Genomic DNA, 22,670 nt, shown 5'->3' on the forward strand with positions numbered 1-22,670 from the left:
TTTTTTCTTCTGTTTTATTCCTTTGAAAACCAACTGAGACTTAAATCATTCTCATATTATCCTACTCATGATATTATGTACAGTATTATACATGGTTTTATTTTTATCACATGTTCAGTACCTTGTACTGTATGTCAAATAGTTGTTGAAGGTCACTTACTAAATGCATCAACCTATACCTTTTCTTTTCAAAATGGTAAAATTCAAATATCCTTATGTTGGGATAAAAGTATTTGTAAATACATCCTATCCCTGTTTTATTATCACATTTTGCCTTTAACTGATACCTGAATCTTTATATATTTACATTTTGGACTAAATGTATGAATATACAGGAGTAATGAAGAATATGAGTTATTTTTCTAAATTACCTTAGAAATAAAAATTCATTAAAAAAGAGGGGACTTACTGACCTCAATAGTTTGAATCAGTTCAAGGTGTGTGTTTTAAAAACTGTAGGGAAATCATGCAGAGATGCCATACGGTGGAGAGAAATGTTTTCACTGATGCTGGAAATATTTTTCTTTTCACTTGCTTTTCTTCTCACTCAGTTTAATTTCTTACATTTCCAAAGCATAGATAATATTAATAGCATTTTCCAATTTGATACACATTATGTGTTTACAGGTGAAAATATGCACCATGTTAGATAATTGGGCATTCAGAGTTACCTCTCACAAATGTGAAAACACGTAGGATCTGAGAGAATTATTTAGCTGTTCATGTTGGATTTGGAAGTCATGCTTTCTGACACTTGTTTGAAACCCTGCACTCTGGTCGTGTGTTTATTTTCTCAGCCATTATCAGCTTGATATATTTCAAAGATAAAACTCTGAGGCACGCTCAGAAATCTCCTGTTGAAGACTTGAAGTGTGAGCAAGATACCTTGGAAAGTAGTAGACTGACTTGAAGGATACTAAGCTGTCTAGCAAGAAATTGTCTTAGAACAATGTCAAATAGTTTCTGCTGGTAGAATATGGTTGAACTTCAATTCATTTTCATTCAAGGCAGCCATGACTATTTAAAATCACAGTTCCGTTCAGTTCAGTCACTCAGTCCTGTCCTACTCTTTGCTACCCCATGAACCTCAGCACGGCAGGCCTCCCTGTCCATCACAAACTCCCAGAGTCCACCCAAACTCATGCCCATTGAGTCGGTGATGACATCCAACCATCTTATCCTCTGTCGTCCCCTTCTCCTCCTGCCCTCAATCTTTCCCAGCTTCAGGGTCTTTTCAAATGAGTCAGCTCTTCCCATCAGGTGGCCAAAGTATTGGAGTTTCAGCTTCAACATCAGTTCTTCCAATGAACACCCAGGACTGATCTCCTTTAGGACGGACTGGTTGGATCTCCTTGCAGTCCAAGGGACTCCCAAGAGTCTTCTCCAACACCACAGTTCAAAAGCATCAATTCCTCAGTGCTCAGCTTTCTTTATACTCCAACTGTCACATCCATACATGACCACTGGAAAAACCATAGCCTTGACTAGATGGCTACTTTGTTGACAAAGTAATGTCTCTGCTTTTTAATATGCTATCTAAGTTGGTCATAACTTTCCTTCCAAGGAGTAAGGATCTTTTAATTTCATGGCTGCAATCACCATCTGCAGTGATTTTGGAGCCCCCCAAAATAAAGTCAGTCACTGTTTCCACTGTTTCCCCATCTATCTGCCATGAAGTGATGGGACCAGATGCCATGATCTTAGTTTTCTGAATGTTGAGCTTTAAGCCAACTTTTTCACTCTCTTCTTTCACTTTTATCAAGAGGCTCTTTAGTTCTTCTTCACTTCCTGCCTTAAGGGTGGTATCATCTGTAATCTGAAGTTATTGATATTTCCCTGAGCAATCTTGATTCCAGCTTGTGCTTCTTCCAGCCCAGTGTTTCTCATGATGTACTCTGCATAAAAGTTAAATAATCAGGATGACAATATACAGCCTTGACATACTCCTTTTCCAATTTGGAACCAGTCTGTTGTTCCATGTCCAGTTCTAACTGTTGCTTCCTGCCCTGCATACACATCTACTCCAAAAAGACTCCAGAGCAACTGAATCTGGGCTTTGAAAAGAACTCAGTCTAATCCAGCAATGTCCACTGGAGCCTGAATGCCAGTGTAGTTTGTGCATGTGTATAATTTTAAATTTTATTTTATGTATTATATACAGATATAGATAGATTTTAAATCAAAACTAACATGATACTAGCCTAGCTTTGCCTCCTATTTTGGAAGCACATTCACTTTTAAGAAATATTAATATGACAAACTTGAGTGCATGTGAGCACAGGAGGGGAAGTTGGTACAGAGTATAACCCCCGCTAACAGAGCTGAAATGGAAGCTGTGTCATCAGGTAGAGCTGGTTTCAGAGCGAGTTCATACAAATAATACTATGACCTGCAACTCCTGGAATATTACCCTAAACAGTATAGAGGGAAGGAATTATATTTCCAAACAGAGGAGTGGCTGATCAATGACAGTTATTTTGAAAGACTACGAGGTTACAGAAAAGGTGCAAACTGTACAGAGACTTTTTCTGTGCCTTTCACTCAACTTAATATCATGTTAATATATTATATAGTAAAGAAATTAAATAAAAAGTAACACTGGAACAATAATATGACAGATTTTTAGATTCCATGTATCAGTGATATCATATGCTATTTGTCTTTTTATGACTTACTTCACTTACTATAATAATCTCTAGGTCCATGTTGCTGCAAATATCATTATTTCATCATTTTTATGGCTAATATTCCATTGTAAAAAATGTGCTACATCCTCTTTATCCATTCCTTTGTTGGTGGACATTCAAGTTGTTTCCATGTTCTGGCTATTGTAAATAGTACTGTAATGAACATTGAGGTACATTTATCTTTTTGAATTATGGTTCTATCTGGATATGTGATCAAAGAGTGGGCTTGCAGGATCACATGGTAGCTCCATTTTTGGCTTTTTAAAGAACCTCCATTCCATTTTAGGTGGGAATATTGTAGATTTTATTCAGATGTCTCCAGTCGTTTTCACTAGTATCCCTTCTCAGTTCTAAGAGTCAACTCATTATCTAATGTTGTGTGCACTCATCATGCCCTTGTCTTCAATGACCTTGACACTTTTGAAGAATACTAGGTGTTTTGTTGAAGGCACCTCAGGTTGGATGTTCCTGACATTTTCTCACAGTTTGCTGAACTAATGTTTGAAGTCATCACAGATTGCACAGATCATCAAGGTGATGTGCCTTCATTACTGCACCAAAGAAGTAGTATCTGATGTCATAATACCTAATTTCTGGCGGCCTCTATCACTTGGATATGTTTCCCTGGTGGTCAAATGGGAAAGAATTTGTCTGTAGTGCAAGAGACCTGGGTTTGATCACTGGGTTGGGAAGAGCCTTTAGAAAAGGGAATGGCAACCCACTGCAGTATTCTTACCTGGAGAAATCATGGACAGAGGAGCCTGGAGCTACATGACTGAGTGACTAGCACTTTCACTCCACTTTTATCACTTTGTTAAGTAGTTTCTGTCAGATTTCTCCACTGTAAATTCACTGTTTTTCCATTTCATACTGTATGTGCTAGAAACCAATTACTAAGTGCAGCTCATACCCAAGGGAGGGGAATTAGGCTCCCTCTCCCAGAGGAAGAATTATCAGAACACTTGTAGACACATGTTAAAACCACAGCAGCAGTGAATATGTATTTTGTGGGAGAGACTTTGAGGTTACAAAAATTTTCTGCATCTCTTTAAAGTTTTGTCCACTAATTACAGCATTCATCAAGGACTCATGCCTGCAATAATGCTTGCCATGGTGTTCTAATTGTGATTTTTCTATTTTCCTCACTCTTTCTACATTTATTAATTGGAAGTTTTTTCTGAAAATAATGGTCCTTACTCTTTCATTCATTTGATTATTTATTCAAGCTGCCTTAATATTCAAGCTGTTTGGATATTGATTTTAATCTCTGGTTTATAATCTTAAATGATATTGTGACCTATTTTGCTGTCCCAGCTGTTCTAATCTAGCACAGTAGGATTCATTTTAAACTTCCTCTCTAGTGTCTCTCTCTGTCAGTGAGTAACTTGGCTCTTATCATCTACAAAGTATATAGTTACTTGTTTAGGATAAGTGTAAATTAGTTTTTAAGTTGCTAATATGTTCTTTTATGAAGGGTTGTTTTACCAACAAGAGAGCAGTGCTTAAACAGTTTTCTTTTTGTCTCCATCCTTATAGCATCAAGAAAACTTCCCAAAGTTATTTTTTAAAGATTTTTTTTTTGATGTGGGCCATTTTAAAAGTTTTATTGAATTTGTTACAATACTGCTGCTGTTGCTAATGTTCTGGTTTCTTTGGCTGCTAGGCATGTGTGACCTTAACTACCCTACCAGGAATTTAACTGCAGCCCCTGCACTGGAAGGTGAGGTCTTAACCACAGAACCACCAGGGAAATCCCTCCCAAAGTGATTTCACCCAACTCCTTTATCCGCACCCTCTTGAGTGCAGTTGTGTCAGACATTTGTAGTAATAGCAGATTTATTGATAACAGGCTGACCTCCATTCTGAATATCCCCCAAAGTCTGTTCAATTTCTTTTCTTTGCGAAAAGTAAAATTCAGTTTTGCCAGGTGCTTTGACAAACGTGTGAACTCATGAACCCATCACCTGAGTCCCACACATGACATTCCATCATCTAGAATTTCCTTTGTGTTTTCTGCTTGCTGCCCACTGCTCTCTTCTCCCCTCAAACCGAGGCACTCGCCATCCATCTTCCGTTCAAATAGCTTTGTCTTTCCCAGGACAGCGCATAAATATCTATAGTGTTGCACTCAGCAAACTTCATTTGAGATTCATCCACATTAGTGCATGAATTAATAGCTCATTCTTTTTTATCTCTGAAAATTCCACTTCATTCATTAACTCATTGATAGCATCTTGATTTCTTCCAATTTTTTTTGATAATTATGAGTAAAGCAGCAGTAGACATTGTGGCATAAGCTTTTGTGTGAACAAAAACTTTTACTAGGATTTTATTATTTTGGAGAAGCTTTAGGATCACAGCAAAGTGGAGAGGAAAGCCCAGAGTTCCCACACATCCCCTGCTGGGACAGGTGTGCATTCACGTTTCATCCCGAGGTGTGGGTTTCCCTCTCGTTTCTTCTAGCTGCAGTAAATTTCTGCAGTCTTCTAAGTTGGCAGTGTTTATTCCTCTCTTACTAAAGATTAAGGTTTTGTTACTTAGGGCAGATGGATTTAGCAGGAATTTTGGCCTTGACTGCTGTTACTCTTCAAAAGTCGGCAGCGTGGAAATTTTCTTAAATGGTTCTTAACTTTCAGCATGAGTGCCTATTAGGAAGGCGTACAGAAAGAGCCTGAAATGGGAAAAAACACCCCGATGACTGGTCCTCAGGGGCTTTATGCTCTCATGGTAGCCCACACTCTGCCTTTAAGAAATGATAAAACATTTAGCTGAATTTTCTTACTGGTTTGTATGTGTGTGTGTGTGCTCAGTAACTAAGTCATGTCCAACTATTTGCAACCCAGTGGACTGTAGTCTGCCAGGCTCCTGTACGTGGGATTTCCCAGGCAAGTACACTGGAGTGGATTGCCATTTCCTCCTCCAGGGGATCTTCCTGACCCAGGGATTGAACCCGTGTCTCCTGCTTCTCCTGCATTGATAGGTGGATTCTTTACCACTGAGACGCCTGGGAATCCCACTGGCTTGTATGTTGTCTGAAAAAGTCTGCCACTGTTTTGTAGTCACTGGGACTGTTTTGACCTGCAGTCACTGTCTCTCCCCACACTTTGGATTAGTTGGTTTTTCTGCAACATCAGTTCTCTGATGAATTTCAGAGAAGTTACAATTTTCACTTTTTTCAGCTCTTTTCTCATTGTGTATGGTGACACAATTTCCAGTTCTCTATATTTTGGAGCTGAAACAGGAAGTTCATCAACAATTTTATTTTTTTTTAAATTTATTTGTGTCATTTTTTTTCAAAGTAATTTATTTAGAACTCCCTTATAACACTATTTCAAAGATTCCCTACAGGAATCTAAATATGAAGGTAACTATCTGTCAATAATACAGGAAGCAGCCCTGTAAGAATTTATCAGATTGCCAAATCTAGAATAACAATTTCTTAAATATTAGGTCTGAAAGATCCTTAGAGATTCTTTGTTTCAGTGTTTTTCTTGACTTTTCTCAGTTTGTAGACTCCACAGAAATTTCAGCTCATCTGATATACTCTTAATAGTCGATGGCATCATCAACTTAATGGACATGAGTTTGAGGAAACTCCAGGAGATAATGAAGGACAGGGAAGTCTGGCATGCTGCAGTCCATGAGGTTGCAGAGTTGGACATAACTTACTGACTGAACAATAATATGATCAGTTTCAAAAATGGTATATATGTATGTACCTTGCTCTAACTTAACCAGCCATGGTATTCATTGTAGACAATATATAAACCATGAAATAGATCTTCATGATGCAATAATACAAAACAGTTCGCAGAAGAAAGCTCCAATGGCTCTAACAGCTTCAACTGTGTCTGTTGTGTAATCCCTAAGATCACTTTTAGGTCAACATCAGTATTTGTGGTGACCTCCACTCCTGGAATTGCTTGTTTTGTACTGTTAGTCAGGCCTTTGCAAGGGTATGACCCCTCAGTACCTTTGACCTTGTCTCCTACCCCAGGACTCAGAGGAGGAGACTCATGAGGATGCTGAACCCATCTAGGGGTGTTGGACAACTTTAGGAGGTGAAGAAGACCTGGCACACAACCCCAGCAGATACACAGTCAATGAAGAGGATCTCGGGACCACAAAGGAGATGATAAGAGACAACGTCATCATTGAGATTCTAACCTGGGGCTTTCAGATACTAATCAGGTGAACTTTATATTAAATCAGACTGCCTAAAAGATTTTTTCAATATTATAACTTTGGAAGACTAAAGAAACTGGTGCTTCCAGCTACACTTTATTTTTGTTTTTTCCAGCTACACTTTAAACTGAATTTATATTCCATCTCAATTTCCTTTGAGCCTCTCTGAGTCCATTTGATGCTATTATCCACAGATGGACAAAGCTATTTTCCACAGCTGATTTCACTTGTGATTCTGCAAGCTATTTGCCTTTCCACTTCCCTGTAGGCCCACAGATTATAATTTTCAAATACCCTCCAGTATGTATTCATTCTCATGAGCACTGAGTCAGTATCTCAGCGCCAAACGGCACCATTTCTGAACAACCATAACTAGAGACCTGAGAGGCAGCGATCTGAGGAGAGCCAGCAGTAAGAAGAGTTCCAAAGGTTCTTTTTCTCAGGTTCTTTTTCTAAGTAGGTCAGTGGTTTGCAACATATTTGGTAAATAAGAACCACCTAAGTGGATCTCCAGGCTTGATCCTCACCCTACAAGTCAGGATCTCTAAAAGTCACCCCAGGGATTTGTAGTGATGCTTTGTAACATTTGAAACATTCATACTTTTCCTATTCTAGGCAAAATGTGCTATTTTCTTTTTTCTTTTTACAATTTTTGTTGGAATACAGTTGCCTTACACTGTTGTGTGAGTTTCTGTTGTGCTGCAGTGAATCAGCTCTACGTGTACATATATCGGACTAAGCGACTGAACTGAACTGAACTGATACATATATCCCCTTTGTTTGAATCTTGTTCCCATTTAGGTCACCACAGAGCACTGAGAAGGGATCCCAGTGCTACACAGTAGGTTCTCAGTAGCTGTCCATTTTATACACAGTATAATGTGTATAAAATGTCCATTTTATATACAGTATCAGTACTGTATATATGCCAATTCCAACCTCCCAATTCCTCCTAACCCCACTTCTTCCTTTGCTGTCCATACATTTGTTCTCTATGTCTGTGTCTCTATTTTTTGCTTTGCAAACAGGTTCATCTGTACCATTTTTCTAAATGTGCTATTTTCTGCCGAATATTTTTACTTTTAAAATGGCAAATATATTTTTCTCTTTATTTCATTTTTTAGGATTATAATTTTGTTTTCCACCTATATTAGTGACTATCTCCTTTCCAGTTAATTAAGATCTTCTTCAATTTCTTTCACTAATGTTTTTCAGTTTTCAGTATACAAGTCTTTCACATCCTTGATGGAATGAATCCAGTCCCTGTTTAAATCTCTCAAGTTGCGGAAAACTTGCCAACTTCTTATATAATTCTGTTACAGGGCTTCAACATATGGTGATATGATGACATACGCATGTTTGTTAACAGACTCTTTGGGGGAACATGCATGGACACAGGAGTTGAATGTCAAGGGCTCAGAAGATTTCAGCTCAATACTGGAAACATTACTCAAGAGGAAACATCAATAAAAGGGAAATGGGAGAAAGAAAATAGTGTGCAGTCCCAGTGTTAATAATGTCCACAGATCATGAGTGGACACACACCAACCCAGATATGCATCTATATGAGTGCGTGGATAGGAATACTTTCTGTTTTAGAAATAGTGAGCTTATAGAGCCCTCCTCACTCTCTATAAGTTGATGCTAACCTACTTGTTTAAAAGTCAGCTTTATTATTAACATATTTTAAAACACATTTCATTTCTAGAGAGAAATATAATTTGAAGGCTGGAATGAAAAAAAAATCACTAGTCATCTGTATATTATTGTAGTTGTAGAAATAAGTGAGGTAAAGTAGCCCTGGGCAAAACTTTTAAATAAGTTCAATCAAGCAATCCCAAGGGCTCTAGCTTCTAGAACTGCAAAAAACAAAAAAGCCAAAAATTTTAAAAGAACTACCTGTTTTTATTTACATTTACTGCTTATGGTAATATAAACAAAGAATCATGTAAATATCATGAAGATAAAATTGCTGAAAATATATTCAGTCTGAGGGAGGAATTGTTTTTTATTAAATTTAGATTTTTCTAAAAACATTTCATATACAACATCTATAAATATCTATAATAGTTAATTATTTAAATTGTAACTCCAGACTGAACAGAAAGTTTAAGAAAAAAACCTAAGAGGTATCATAGCTAATGTATAAAGTCAGTAAAAGTGTTAAGAAAAAAATAGCTATTGTTTCAGAGTGGGGGATTGAATTCAATTCTATCTAATCTCAGAAGACTAATTATTATCACTGTTTTTTTAAATTATACCAAGTATATACCTGCCCCTTACAATTCTTTAAAAGTCTGAGACATGTAGAACAATGCTGATGATTCTGAGATTATAAAGATTTTGTAGTTTTATAAAGCTCTGATTACTAATTAGCATTGAGATGAAACTACCATCTCTTCTGGGCAGAACCATGAACATTTAATTAGACTCTTATTTGTCAAGAGATAAAGTAATTCTTGTACCAACTTTGGGCTTAGGATATTTTACAAACTTGTAATAGATTCAGCCTGGTCATATGAATAGTGATTGTGGTACTTCAAACTGTTTTGTTATCTGGGTAAGTTTATTAGGAAAAAATGTTCATTGTATTTGATTCTGAATTGATAAGTCAACAACTTGCTTAGTATATTTAAACTAAAATTGAAGTCTATGCAGTCATCTGGTCCAAATTGTGTTGAATATTAATCATCATTAGAGTACTTAACTTGTGATGACATGCTGTATAAAAATAATAATATTAACACAACTATCTATGTTTGACATTAATAAAAAGTCTGTTGCTGTCTCTACAGGTACCTCGTTGTGGCCACACAACAAGCTGGTGTGGTCATGTTTATAAACAAAAATGCTCGGGTTTGGTTCATTCAGCTTGGAAAAGGTCTTTTATCAGAGTTGCCAGGAAAGCTTATCCAAGGATTTTTGTATTTTCCTGGAAATGTAGGATGAGAATAATTTGAACATAAACCATTGACATATGTAGGGTTTTGTCCACTTTTCTGCTTCCCCAATTAGATTATGAACTGTTCTAAGTGAGGTCCCAAGTTCCTTCATATTTGTATTCCTAGGACCTAGTAGCATCAGTCACAAGGTAAGCGCTGAATGTGTGTTAGTCACTCAGTCGTGTCCGACTCTTTGTGACCCCATGGACTGTAGCCCACCAGGCTTCTTTGTCCCTGGGATTCTCTAGGCAAGAATACTGGAGGGGGTTACCATTTCCTTCTCCAAAAAGGCTGATGAAAGTGTGTAAAATCAAGATGATAACCGTACTTAGCAGCACAGTTGTAATAAACACTGAGATCTGAGGAAGTATTTTCTTAGGAGTTCTTGCTTTGGACTGAGTTAGCTTGCTGAATAGATGTGTCTTAAATGAATAACTAAATCTAGGGTTGACCTGTGTCCCAATACAGGCCAAACAGAACCCAGTCTGCACTGCATGTCCCTAAAATATGCTACATTTAGCTCTATCATGGCTCCAATCACAGAGTATTATACTTGTCTGTTTTCTTGACAACAAATGCAAAATTGTGGGAGATAGGGCTCTATAGTATACAGAGTGTATTTCTGGCCCCAGCAGAGTGTCTGGAACTGAGTGAGCAGCTCTCAGTACCTGTTTATAGGATAAGCCTATGACTGGAAATTTCACTGTACCTTTACCACTTGTCTCCTGATAAGGAGGTGATTTATAATAAAAGTATAATAAAAAGATGCAATAAATGTTCACCCTGGATGTAGGTCAAACTTTACTGTTTCTTTGCAAGTCTCAATTTTTATTAGAAACTGAACAACAGTGGATTCTGAAGTTTTATCCCTGGGAATTTTTGTTGTTGAATTGTTTAACATATTTTGTTGTTGTTGTTTGTGTTGTACCTTGCCTGGAGTAAATTGATGGAATCCATTCCCCTATGGTGTGTGGCTGCTGCTGTTTCTACTCAGTTTAAAATTATATATTATACCCTCTCATGTGGTTCAGTGGTAATGAATCTGCCTGCCAATCCAGGAGACACAAGAGATGTGGGTTCAATCCCTGGGTTGGGTAGATTTGCTGGAGTAGGAAACGGCAACCCACTCCAGTATTCTTGCCTGGGAAATCCCATGGACAGAAGAACTTGGTGGACTATAGTCCTTGGGGTTGCAAAAAGTCGGACACAACTGAACACCTAAAGATGATGAGATGAATATGAATTTTGTTGTTGTTCAGTTGATTCATGTCCTACTCGTTGCGACGCCACGGACTGCACCACATCAGGCTTCCCTGTCTCTCACTATCTCCCAGAGTTTACTCAAACTCATGTCCACTGAGTCAGTGATTCCATCCAACCATCTCATCCTCTGTCGTCCCCTTTCTCCTCCCACCTTCAATCTTTCCCAGCATCAGGGTCTTTTCCAGTGAGTTGACTTCGCATCAGGTGGCCAAAGTATTGGAACGTCAGTTTCAGCATCACTCCTTCCAGTGAATAGTCAGGGATGATTTCCTCTAGGATGGACTAGTTGGATCTCCTTACCGTCCAAGGGACTTTCGAGAGTTTTCTCCAACACCACAGTTCAAAAGCATTAATTCTTTAGCGCTCAGCCTTCTTTATGGTCCAAATCTCCCATCCATAGATGGCTGCTGGAAAAACCATAACTTTGACTATATGGACTTTGTTGGCAAAGTGATGTCTCTGCTTTTGAATACATTGTCTATATCTGTCATAGCTTTTCTTCAAAGGAGCAAGAGTCTTCTAATTTCATGGCTGCAGTCACTGTCCATAGTGACCTTGGCTTCCTACGGTCACCGTGTGTCTGAGTAGCATTTTAGTCAGCCAGTCATTACTCTGATACCCTATAGCTATCTCATTTCTTAGACCTCCCTAGTAAGTTTCCAGCCAATCTGTTGTTTGCCTGAACCAACCCACAACACTGAGAGCCACTCTTTCTCTCTGTTGGTTGGCCATCGGTATTGCTGTTATCATGGAAGATGCTGTGAGCATTATGTCTTACACACCACATTCAAATCAAGTTGGGCCCCTCTGCCACTAAAGCTGCTGTCATCCCAACTTGTCCCAACTGGTAGAACCATCCCACTGACCCCGCTGTGTGGGGACGGGGAGGCCCCAGGCAAGAACAGACTTCTGCCCTTCTTACACAAAATCCAGCTTTTGTTCATGGATTATCACTTATCAGTCCAATGTTTGCTTTTGTCAATGTCCAGAGTCCTGGCAGAAGATTTTTGGCAACATCATTTCTTCACGCAGCGGTTGTTTGTCCAGGTACAACGTCTCTGGATGAGAGGAGATGACTGAGACAGTAGGACCGTACCATCTGATAAGCCCATTTTGGGGAATTATTAAAATTTATAAGTTCATCTTCTGATACCATTTTTTAGAAATTAACTTTTAAAGCAAAAATTGAAATTGAGAGCATGGACTCCCCTGGAAGTTCCACACATAGGAAGGCAAGAAGGATCTGCAAGCTAAATAAGATGATTTTATAAGTGAATATAAATGTAGTTTTATTTAGAATTAGAAAGTTAGAGTACATTGTAGGACTTGCATTATAAACTTATATTGTATGATCTTGGACCCTGATGCCATAGCCAAAATGGCCTCATTCAAGTCAAATCTTCTTTTTCTGAAATAAGTCTGACTTTCAAAATTAATTCATCTGATATTACATTTGTGATTTACTGAGTAAGACACACACTGGTAGGTCATATCAAAATCATTTTAGTTTTATGGAGATATCTAATGTGATAACAATATCCGTATACTTCAGGTGCAGTTACTTTGGCTTGTGAATTGTGGTGCTATTACAAGTAGTGCTCAGTTGCTCAATTGTGTCCAGCTCTTTCCAACTCCATGGACTGTAGCCCACCAGGCTCCTCCACCCATGGGATTTCCTGGGCAAGAATACTGGAGTGAGTTGCCATTTTCTCCTCCAGGGAATCTTCCCAACCCAGGGTTCAAATTCACAACTTCTCCATCTCCTGCATTAACAGGCAAATTCTTCACCACTGAACTACCTGGGAAGCCCATAACAAGTAGAGATTTACAGAAAAAATCAAAATAAAATTGTAATCTAAGGTAGGGGTAAAAATGGAGTAAAATGTTCACCAAGTTTCATGACAGCATATTCAGGTACACGCTGCAGCTAATCTGTCTGTATAATAGATCAAGCTGTGTAAAGGGAGTTGATGGTACCAAATTTTACCTTTCCTGTGTAATTTATAAGAAAATTTGTTGGCATGCAAATTATAACTTGTCCTGAAAACTTCTTTTACTAATTAAAGCTTGCAGAAGCCAGGGAAGGGCTAAATAATTAGCACAGTGCTGGCATGATTCTTAGTTAAGTGAAGTATTACCAAATTAGATGTCAAGATGGGAGAAAGGAACCACTTACAAACACATTTTAGTTTTGAACTCTACTTTTGAAATGTGTTCTGAAGAACGTGGTGCAGAGATTTGAGATCATAAAATCTTGGGGTACCAGGAGCCTGCTGGAGCTTGAAGGGCTGCGTGCAGTTTTCCTCTTTCATGGGTATCAGAGGGCTTGAAACTACTGGTGATTATCGACAAAGACAGAAGAAAGTGCATGTGAAGCAAATTCTGACACAGAAATCCAAGGCTAGGCCCAAGATGAGACCAAGTGGCAGGAATTTGGGAATCTCTAATAAGAGAAGCTATGCATGCTAACAAGTTCCTACACCAGTAATGAATCCAGCGACCACTAAGTGTCTTGGTGGCTGAAGGAGAATGGAAACCTCTAGCTCACAGCAAACAGCGGCTGGGATGACATAATGAGCAGGGGAGGAAGGAGGGAATGTTTGAGGGTGAGCGTTAATCTAGGATTCATCTTGGAGGTGACCCATGTGGCTAGTTTCACGGGCTGCACAATGGTAGGGCAGCAAGCCTCAGCCAATTCTATGCTCTTCTTCCCCAGCAGGAAGTTGGGTTACTTTGGTTTGCTTTGTTTTAGGTTGTTTAATCTTCGCGACTTTGTTTTAGGTTGTTTAATTGTTATGACTTGACTGTGAGAAATGCTGGGGCCTCAGAGATAATTTTTTGGTATTCTAAGGGTTTTCTTCCCCATCATTTCTTTATGGACAAAACTTAGAATGTATTAGAATATATTATTTCAGATTATCTGTTGGCTAGAAGCAGCTGAGAATTGCATCTTTCTATGCTTTCTCCACATCCCAATGTGTCCATGGGATGTATGTGGCTACTGGACACATCTTCTCATTTCGCCAAGTCGTATCAGTTCAGTTCAGTCGCTCAGTCATGTCCGACTCTCTGTGACCCCATGAACTGCAGCACGCCAGGCCTCTCTGTCCATCACCAACTCCCGGAGTCTACCCAAACCCATGTTCATCGAGTCGGTGATGCCATCCAACCATCTCATCCTCTGTTGTCCCCTTCTCCTCCCGCCCCCAATCCTACCCAGCATTAGGGTCTTTTCCAATGAGTCAACCCTTCACATGAGGTGGCCAAAGTATTGGAGCTTCAGCTTCAACATCAGACCTTCCAATGAACACCCAGGATTGATCTCTTTTAGGATGGATTGATTGGATCTCCTTGCAGTCCAAGAAACTCTCAAGAGTCTTCTCCAACACCACAGTTCAAAAGCATCAATTCTTCGGCGCTCAGCTTTCTTCACCGTCCAACTCTCACATCCATACATGACCACTGGAAAAACCATAGTCTTGACTAGATGGACTTTTGTTGGCAAAGTAATGTCTCTGCTTTTAAACATGCTATCTAGGTCGGCCATAACCTTCCTTCCAAGTAGTAAGCGTCTTTTAATTTCATGGCTGCAGTCACCATCAGCAGTGATTCTGGATAGTCATATAGTTATTTATGTACTAATTGTTGATGTTCTAGTATGAAACAGGTTTTAAAAGTAGAATTAGCTGGTAAATCTTTTGGTGAAATAATTGATCCTTAACATTTCTGTAAATTTGAATTTTTATAGGTTGTATAAAGTAGAACTGAAATGACTGAGCATGCACGGACTCATATAGCAGGAAAAGCTATATCACAAAATATGATTTGTAAATAAGTTACAATATATCTTTGTATAAAATTTTGTCCATTATGATATCCACCTAAATACTTAAGAAAAAAATAAAATTAGTGCATTGGTTATCTAGCTTTTAAATCATTAATTGAGACAAAATTGCATCTAAATACCGATTACAGTTAAACAAAAAGAACTATTCTAAGTAGGTTTTTGTCTATATCTTGGATTTGAGAAACCAGTTCCTCACATTAAAACAAATGTTTACATGCCCTTAATTGTTGCAATCATATGATTTGTTTTTATTTTTTAAGATGTTGATGTGGATCATTTTTAAATTTTCATTGAATTTTTTACAGTATTGCTCCTGTTTTATGTTTTATGTTTGTCTTGGCCATGAAGCATGTCTGAGATAGCTCCCAGTGAAAGTTGCTCAGTTGTGTCTGACTCTTCGTGACGCCATGGACTATACAGTGCATGGAGGTCTCCAGGCCAGAATGCTAGAGTGGGTGGCCTTTCCCTTCTCCAGGGGATCTTCCCAACCCAGGGATTGAACCCAGGTCTCCCACATTGCAGGAGGATTCTTTACCAGCTGAGCCACAAGGGAAGCTCAAGAATACTGGAGTGGGTAGCCTATCCCTTCTCCAGTGGATCTTCCCCACCCAGGAATCCAACCATGGTCTCTTGCATTGCAGGCAGATTCTTTTCCAACTGAGCTATCATGGAAGCCATTAGCTCCTGGACCAGGGATCAAATCTATGTCCCCTTTATTGGCAAAGTCTCGACCCCTGGACCACCAGGGAAGTCTTCAAGTATGTGATTTAAAATGACTAAGCTGAAACTGAAAGCTACTGACTGAAATGGCTGAAGACTATAAGAGATAGCGCCGTTTCCTTACAAAGTCTATTCATCTGCCATGCACAGCACACAACTAAAAGGAACCTTTCCTGGATTGGGCTCTTAAGCACACATTTAATCCAGTTAAACTGAAAGCATAATGCTGTTGGCACTGTTCTGGGAATGAAGGTCTTAGTGGGCTTGGTGGGAAAGAAATGTACAAAGAAACTTGAAACTCCGCTTTGGACAACCAAAATAAGAAGTAGTGAAAAAAATGGTGTGTCACCTGGACTGAACTTACTCTATATTCATGTTGCAGACTTTTAGAGGAAGTGAGTAGGTAAGGGTGGACAGGGTCAGGTGTGGTTTAATGAGGAGTATGGGTGTTTAATCCTGGAGGAATTGTCAGTGAGCAGGATTAGGATAAAGTAGAAGGAAAAGAAGAGGAAATGGAAATTAATTTCTTATGTATCACTCTTTGTTTTCATTCCAGGTTGAAGGGCGGCTGTTTGAATGGATTGGATCCTTAAACCATGGTACTGAATCATTATTGAAATTGGAATCCAAAATGTATCAAATATATCAATTACGCGAGGATTATTTTTGCTCAAGCTAAGAGTGGAGCCACAAATCTTTCTGAATTTGCATGATTTCCCAGTGATTAATGCACCAGGGAGGCTGTGCAGCTGATGTGCTCACCTCTAGTTAATTGAAGTGAGAAAAAGTAGGAAGAATAACTTCTTGCATTTTTCATTATGAATGTCACTTCAATAAGTCACTGATGCAGAAGGGAAAAACTGGTAAAATTACCAACTGTCAATTACATGAAAACCTGTGAGTTTCAGCACGTGGAATGAAGCATCTTGCCATCTCCCTTAAGGAATTTATTCTTAGGGAAGTCCTCACAGCTTAAAATTGCTACTGCACAGAGCACTGGGTAGGGCTGGGGGAGCCTGAGCAAGGCTCTGCAGCTGAGATGCTGGCTCTTGGACTCACAGTGGTCCCGACTCTCCCTTGATGGTACCTCCATCCACACCTTTGGCAATTCAGGGACTGGCACTCTTTTTAAAATCTGCTTTCAAAATGAGAAATTAATTTTTTAAAATGCAATTAAAAAATTAAAGGGTGTTTTAAAAGCAGACTAGAAAAACTGGTGTTAGAGGATTAGGGAATTCACTACATACTTAATGTTTCTGATGACTTTAGAGAAAAAGTGAAGACTTTTTATGTCAAGAACTGGTTTTCTGGAAACGGCAGAAAATAAAACAAAACTTTGTATTGATTATAGAATTGGTTCTTAAAGGCTCAGGTTTACTCATTTCAAAAGAATCGGTGATTCCAGCTGGCAGGGGTTCAGGATTATTAAAAAGGTATAGTCAGGGGAATAAAGGTGGATTTAGTTATTTTGTGAGCTTTCATTTTATATACTATCATCTATTGATGGCTTCCTCAATGGCTCAGCAATATAAAAAATCCTCCTGCCAATACAGGAGACACAGGAGACCTGGGTTTGATTCCTGAGTTGGGAAGATCCCCTGGAGAAGGAAATGGCAATCCATGCCAGTATTCTTGCCTGGATAATTTCTTGGACAGAGGGGCTTGGCGGACTACAGTCCATGGGGTCCCAAAGACTCAGACATGACTGTGTGATTGAACGTGCATGTGCACAAACACACACATTTTAGATAAGTCTGATTTAGAGTTAGTGACTAAAACATAATATTTTTAAAAGTCTAATATACTATACATTGTATCCTTACACTGACACCTTGCAAAAGCTTTTCTGTGGCATCATATAATACTTTCCCATCATGCATTTCTTTCCTCTGGGCCATGAGGTCCTTCTTCACCCTTCACCCAAGTTTTCCTTCCCCTTCACTAACACACATACACACACACACACAAACACCTGCTGCTTTTTTGTAATATTTACCTTCATCAATAGTATCACCATTCTCCTAAGTTCCCAGAATTAAAAACAAATAAACCACACTAACTAGAAATGCACTTTAATTCAATACCATTTCCTTACTGGAGAATTAAAATAATTCAGAAAATGTTCTTTTCAGGCATATATCCTCTATGTTGTCCAGGGAGTTGGTATACAGAGATCAACAAGCAACAGTTGTTCATCATGAAGAACCAAAAATCAGATTCAGAAATGAAATAAAAATCCCTTAAATGTAAATATCTGCTCATCATTTTGGAGAATTGTTTATATCTGGTGAGCTGTCTTAGGGCCTTGGAAACAGTGTAAGTGTGTTGTTGGACAAGGGGACTGAATAGGATGGCCTCAAACCCACCAGTGGATGCCTGCACATACATACATCTGTGTGACCAAAGTCAGGAAGCAGTGGTGAACACGGATCACAGACACGTGTTTTGGATACTTGTTATGGGAGAAGATTTGTGAAGGAAACATAATAAGAGAAGAGTAGGCTGTATCAGGTACTGATGTAGGGAACTCAACATTCAGAGAAGGAGACCATAAAAAAAGAAGTGGTTTTCAATTCTGTTCCTGTACGACAGGAATAAAAAGTGAGGTTATATTCTCACAGAGTTAAAACACAGATAAGAGATAACTTAAAAAATGGAAGACTAGATCCTTGATATTAAGTGTTTATCCAAAAGTGTTAAAGCTACGTAAGTTAGAACATTGATCAAAATATTCTAACCTGATGACTACAGCTCAGAGACATTTTCTCCAGCTCGGTCATTTTGCTTATATCTCCTACTCATGCAATATACCAGTACTATTTTGTTGTTGTTGTTCAGTCACTCAGTCGTGTCTGACTCTTTGTGACCCCATGGACTACTGCACACCAGGCTTCCCCGTGTGTTTCACCATCTCCAGGAGTTTGCTCAAAGTCATGTCCTTTGAGTCCATGATGCCATCCAACATCTTGTCCTCTGTTGCTCCCTTCTCCTGCCTTCAATCTTTCCCAGCATCAAGGTCTTTTCCATGAGTCAGCTCTTTGCATCAGGTGGCTGAATTATTGGAGTTTCAGCTTCGGCATCTGTCCTTCCAGTGAATATTCAGGGTTGATTTCCGTTAGGATTGACTGTACTATTTAGCCATTCATTATTCTCTAAAGAGAACTTACTGAGACACAAACACAGCTGCCTCTGCTGGATAATTATATATGTCACTAAAATACGTGTGTGGAGATTCTAGTTTATGGGAAGATCACGGGATGATCTTATGAGTTTTGTTAGCAGTAATCTGCTCCACAGATTCAAGGTTGAGAGTGATGCTGAAGGCTCTGCAGGCCAGAGATGAGGATGAGAAAAACCACATCAAACCAGTGTCACCTCGAGAGATTCTGCCAAGGCAGCCAGCCTCCATTTTTACCCACAGGTGAATCCCCCCCCTCGTATAAACAGATCTTATATCTCTTTTTACAAATAAGTTAACTATTTGGCAGGGGAACTAAGATAGCAGTATATAATGAAATCTATATGCCAAAATAAAAAGTCACAAATGCAGAATGCATTCATTTGGAGAACTCTTGGATAAAGATTGAATAAATAGAAGTGAAATAAGAGAACATGGATGCTATATTCCCTCTAAGACCACTAAACTGACATAGTAGCCGTATGTGATGACAAGATAGGTTTAGACCATCTGCTGGTAGTCTTGTTCAGCTATAAGAAGCATAACAAAAGCAAGAACGAAAGCTTTGCTATTTCTTGAGTCATGTTTCTGATGACCAGTTGCTGAGCTAGAGGGTGAAGATCTCACCATGAATTTTAAACTAACTCTGAACAATGAAGGGAACAACGGAAGTTAGACATACAGAAGAAGTTTCTAAGGATTCTTCCTATCCTAGCTAGGGATTGCTTGATTATTTCATTATAATTATGATAAGGATCATCATTCATTATTTACACTATTTATAAATATACTATTTATTTATATTATTTATAGGAGATACACCTAGACAATCAGGAAGCTCCCAGTCACCATCCAGGACTGACCGATGTTATTACACACAAAGAACCATGCCCTTGGAGGTTAAAGTGAAGTAAAAGGAAAGTGAAAATTCATAACGAAAGATGAAAATAAAAATATAGAACATGAAGAGAATGAAAATATAGAAAAATATAGAGAATAAAAATATAGAATATAGTTCTGAAAAACTATTTTCAAAAATCTAAATCTCAAAGAGAGGATTGGTAAAACTTTGAAGAAAGTGAGAAATGACCAACTACTGGAGAATAAGACAAGGAAAGACATTACAGGTTGGGGCAAAATGCTTGAAATGAGAGAGGAACTACTCAATTCTGGTTTTATTCTTAACTTTTCTGACAAGAGAAATGATCTTCAGGGAAAAAATTTGTAAAGCAAGTTTCCTATTAGAGAGTTGACACTCAAGATAGATGATGTGATTCTGAAAGAGTGCTTAACTGCTCTAAATGAGTCCAAGTATGTGGTGATTTTTTAAAACCATTTTCTCTCCTTTTTGAGAAGCAAACCTACCCATTCTGACTCAGAGGTGAGAAGATGAATCAAAAAGATCCAATCATAAAATTCTATCCTTCTTAACATAATGTGTTATGATCCCAACCCAGCCAAGCATGGTCTTTCCCCTGACATCTTCTGAAGCTGAAATGATACTGTATTGTCTATTTAGTCAAGAAACTGGCTTGGTGATCATGAAAGTAAAACTCAACTATACTGAGAGAATAGAACGCAGTAAACATGAGAATTAGTTCTACTTGTCACTAAGTTTCCCTTTAGTTCTTGAGAGCTATCGTTTCCTCAGTTTTGTGAGCCTCAGTGTCTTTTCAATAAAGTCAGCATCCTTTGAATGTGTACTTTTAGGCCAGAAGGGGTTAAGTTTTGAATCACTTCCATCCAAAAACATCAACATCAGCAACCACCAAAGAAAACAGAACAATAAAAACAAAGAATCAAAATCTTGACCAAGATAAGCCAAATAATTGATTAAGGCAGAGAGAACTTGTATGTGAGTTTGTTGAATAGCTTTGGGTTATGTCTGGAAGTTCACGGAGAATTGAAGAGTTGGAGGAGCTGGAAGGGGCTAAGATGTTCTGACTTAAATCACTGAAGGGTGAACAGGATGTACTTATTAGGATCCAAATGGGTAGCACCAGTATCACTGGGACAACTTCTTCCTCAAGAAATGCATGCTCTTCCTAGTACTTAGTCAGAGGAGAAGTACAAAAGTTATCTCATAACGCTGACCCTTCTCATTAAAGAAGACGTACCTCTCCTGACTAGAACCAGCTTGACCCATGTCACCAGGAAGTGAAAGGGACTAAATACATGTTATGTAAATACTTTCCCCCTGGTTTAGCAAACAAAAATATTAATTTAAAACTGCAAAAAAGCCTTTTTACCAGTTCTATTTTTAAAAGATGATATTTACTTTCAATATGAACAACAACTAGAGACCTTTGTTGCCACTAAGCATGATGAGACTCTTCAGCAGGAGGTCATGGAATAAAACTATGATATTAATTGACATGTAGCACCTCAGTCCAAGGTGTTGGCACCTGGAAACTGGGAGCTTGGGAGTGTGAAATAGTTTCTCTCTACAAAGATGATTAGAATATACATGACATCATGTGTCAGATTTTTGCTGTCACAAATTTAAATTACCAGAGAAGGATACTTAAGAACATACTGGAGATGATAACTTAGAAAATAATAATTAAATGAGACACAGGAACAGCTATCATATGTCCTTGAAAAATATCACTCTGTGTGGCCAATGTGAGGGTAACTGTATAAATTATTGGAAGTTTGTTCTGTCTACAAGGCTGGAGAAGATTTTGGAAAAACTATATAAAGGAGGATTCTATCAGAGCAGGGGATAGCAATCATTATAGAATATTAAAATCACATGGAAAACTTTAAAAATACCAGAAGTTCTGTTCCATCCTGGCTCAATTAATTCCAGACTTCTTGACACAGAGCTCTAAGGACCATGGTCCCCAGGCGAGACTGGATTGTACACAGTGTTTATCCAGGAAAAATGAAACCCACACCCCCATGAGATCCTAACAAAATAAGAAGCCTGAGGTCAAAAACAAAGGAGACATAGTAAAAGATGGAGCTATGGAGCAGTTGCTATTCCAAAAGTAGAAGACAAAATAATGAATTGTTTGTTTATGAAATTACAAGACATCAAGAAAAAATATCATCAGAAAAGCAAATTGTGGAAATCATTTAGCTTAACATAAACCATGATGAATAATGGGAGCTGAGAACCTGTTCTTATCAGATTATGTCCACATCCTTAAAGAGTAGAAAGGACAGTTTATTTTTTTTAATCAAAGAATAGTTGATTTATACTGTTGTGCTAATTACTGCTGTATGGCAAAGTGATTCAGTTATACACACACACACATATGTGTGTATGTATATATATATATATTTATATATATATATGTTCTTTTTCAATGTTTTCCATTATGGCTTATCATAAGATATTAAATATAGTTCTCTCTGCTGTACAGCAGGATCTCATTGTTTATCCATCCTCTGTATAAGAGCTTGCCTCTGATAACCCAACCTTCCATTACATTCCCCTCCAATCACCACCCCTCCACCCAGCTTCGCATCCACTAGTCTGTTTTCAGGAACTATGTCCTGAATATTCATTGGAAGAACTGATGCTGAAGCTGAAACTCCAATACTTTGGCCACCTGATGCAAAGAACCGACTCATTGGAGAAGACCCTGATGCTGGGAAAGACTGAGGGTGAGAGGAGAGGGGATGACAGAGGATGAGGTGGCTGGATGGCATCACTGACTTGAAGGACATGAGTTTGAGTAAGCTCCAGGAGTTGGTAATGGACAGAGAAGCTTGGCATGCTGCAGTCCATGGGGTTACAAAGAGTCAAACACAACTGAGCGACTGAACTGAACTGAATTGAGTCTGTTTTCTTTGTCCATGATTCTATTTTTGCCTCATAGATAAGTTGATTTGTGTCA

The 22,670-nt window shown here is 38.5% G+C and overlaps 1 long non-coding RNA gene across 1 annotated transcript in view; it reads left to right on the forward strand.

Annotated features, from left to right (window-relative positions):
* Positions 1–17,895, forward strand: part of LOC145545168 (uncharacterized) — a 32,122-nt gene extending 14,227 nt beyond the window's left edge. Inside the window, exons 2-4 of the long non-coding RNA XR_014081927.1 lie at positions 6,685–6,878; positions 16,201–16,243; positions 17,777–17,895. This is a non-coding gene — a long non-coding RNA (uncharacterized LOC145545168). The remainder of the gene's footprint in view (positions 1–6,684; positions 6,879–16,200; positions 16,244–17,776) is intronic.
* Positions 17,896–22,670: the final 4,775 nt, after the last annotated feature.

Source organism: Giraffa tippelskirchi, chromosome 4, assembly GCF_054371585.1.
Source record: "Giraffa tippelskirchi isolate mGirTip1 chromosome 4, T2T-mGirTip1v1.2.pri, whole genome shotgun sequence".
NCBI classification, from domain to species: domain Eukaryota; kingdom Metazoa; phylum Chordata; class Mammalia; order Artiodactyla; family Giraffidae; genus Giraffa; species Giraffa tippelskirchi.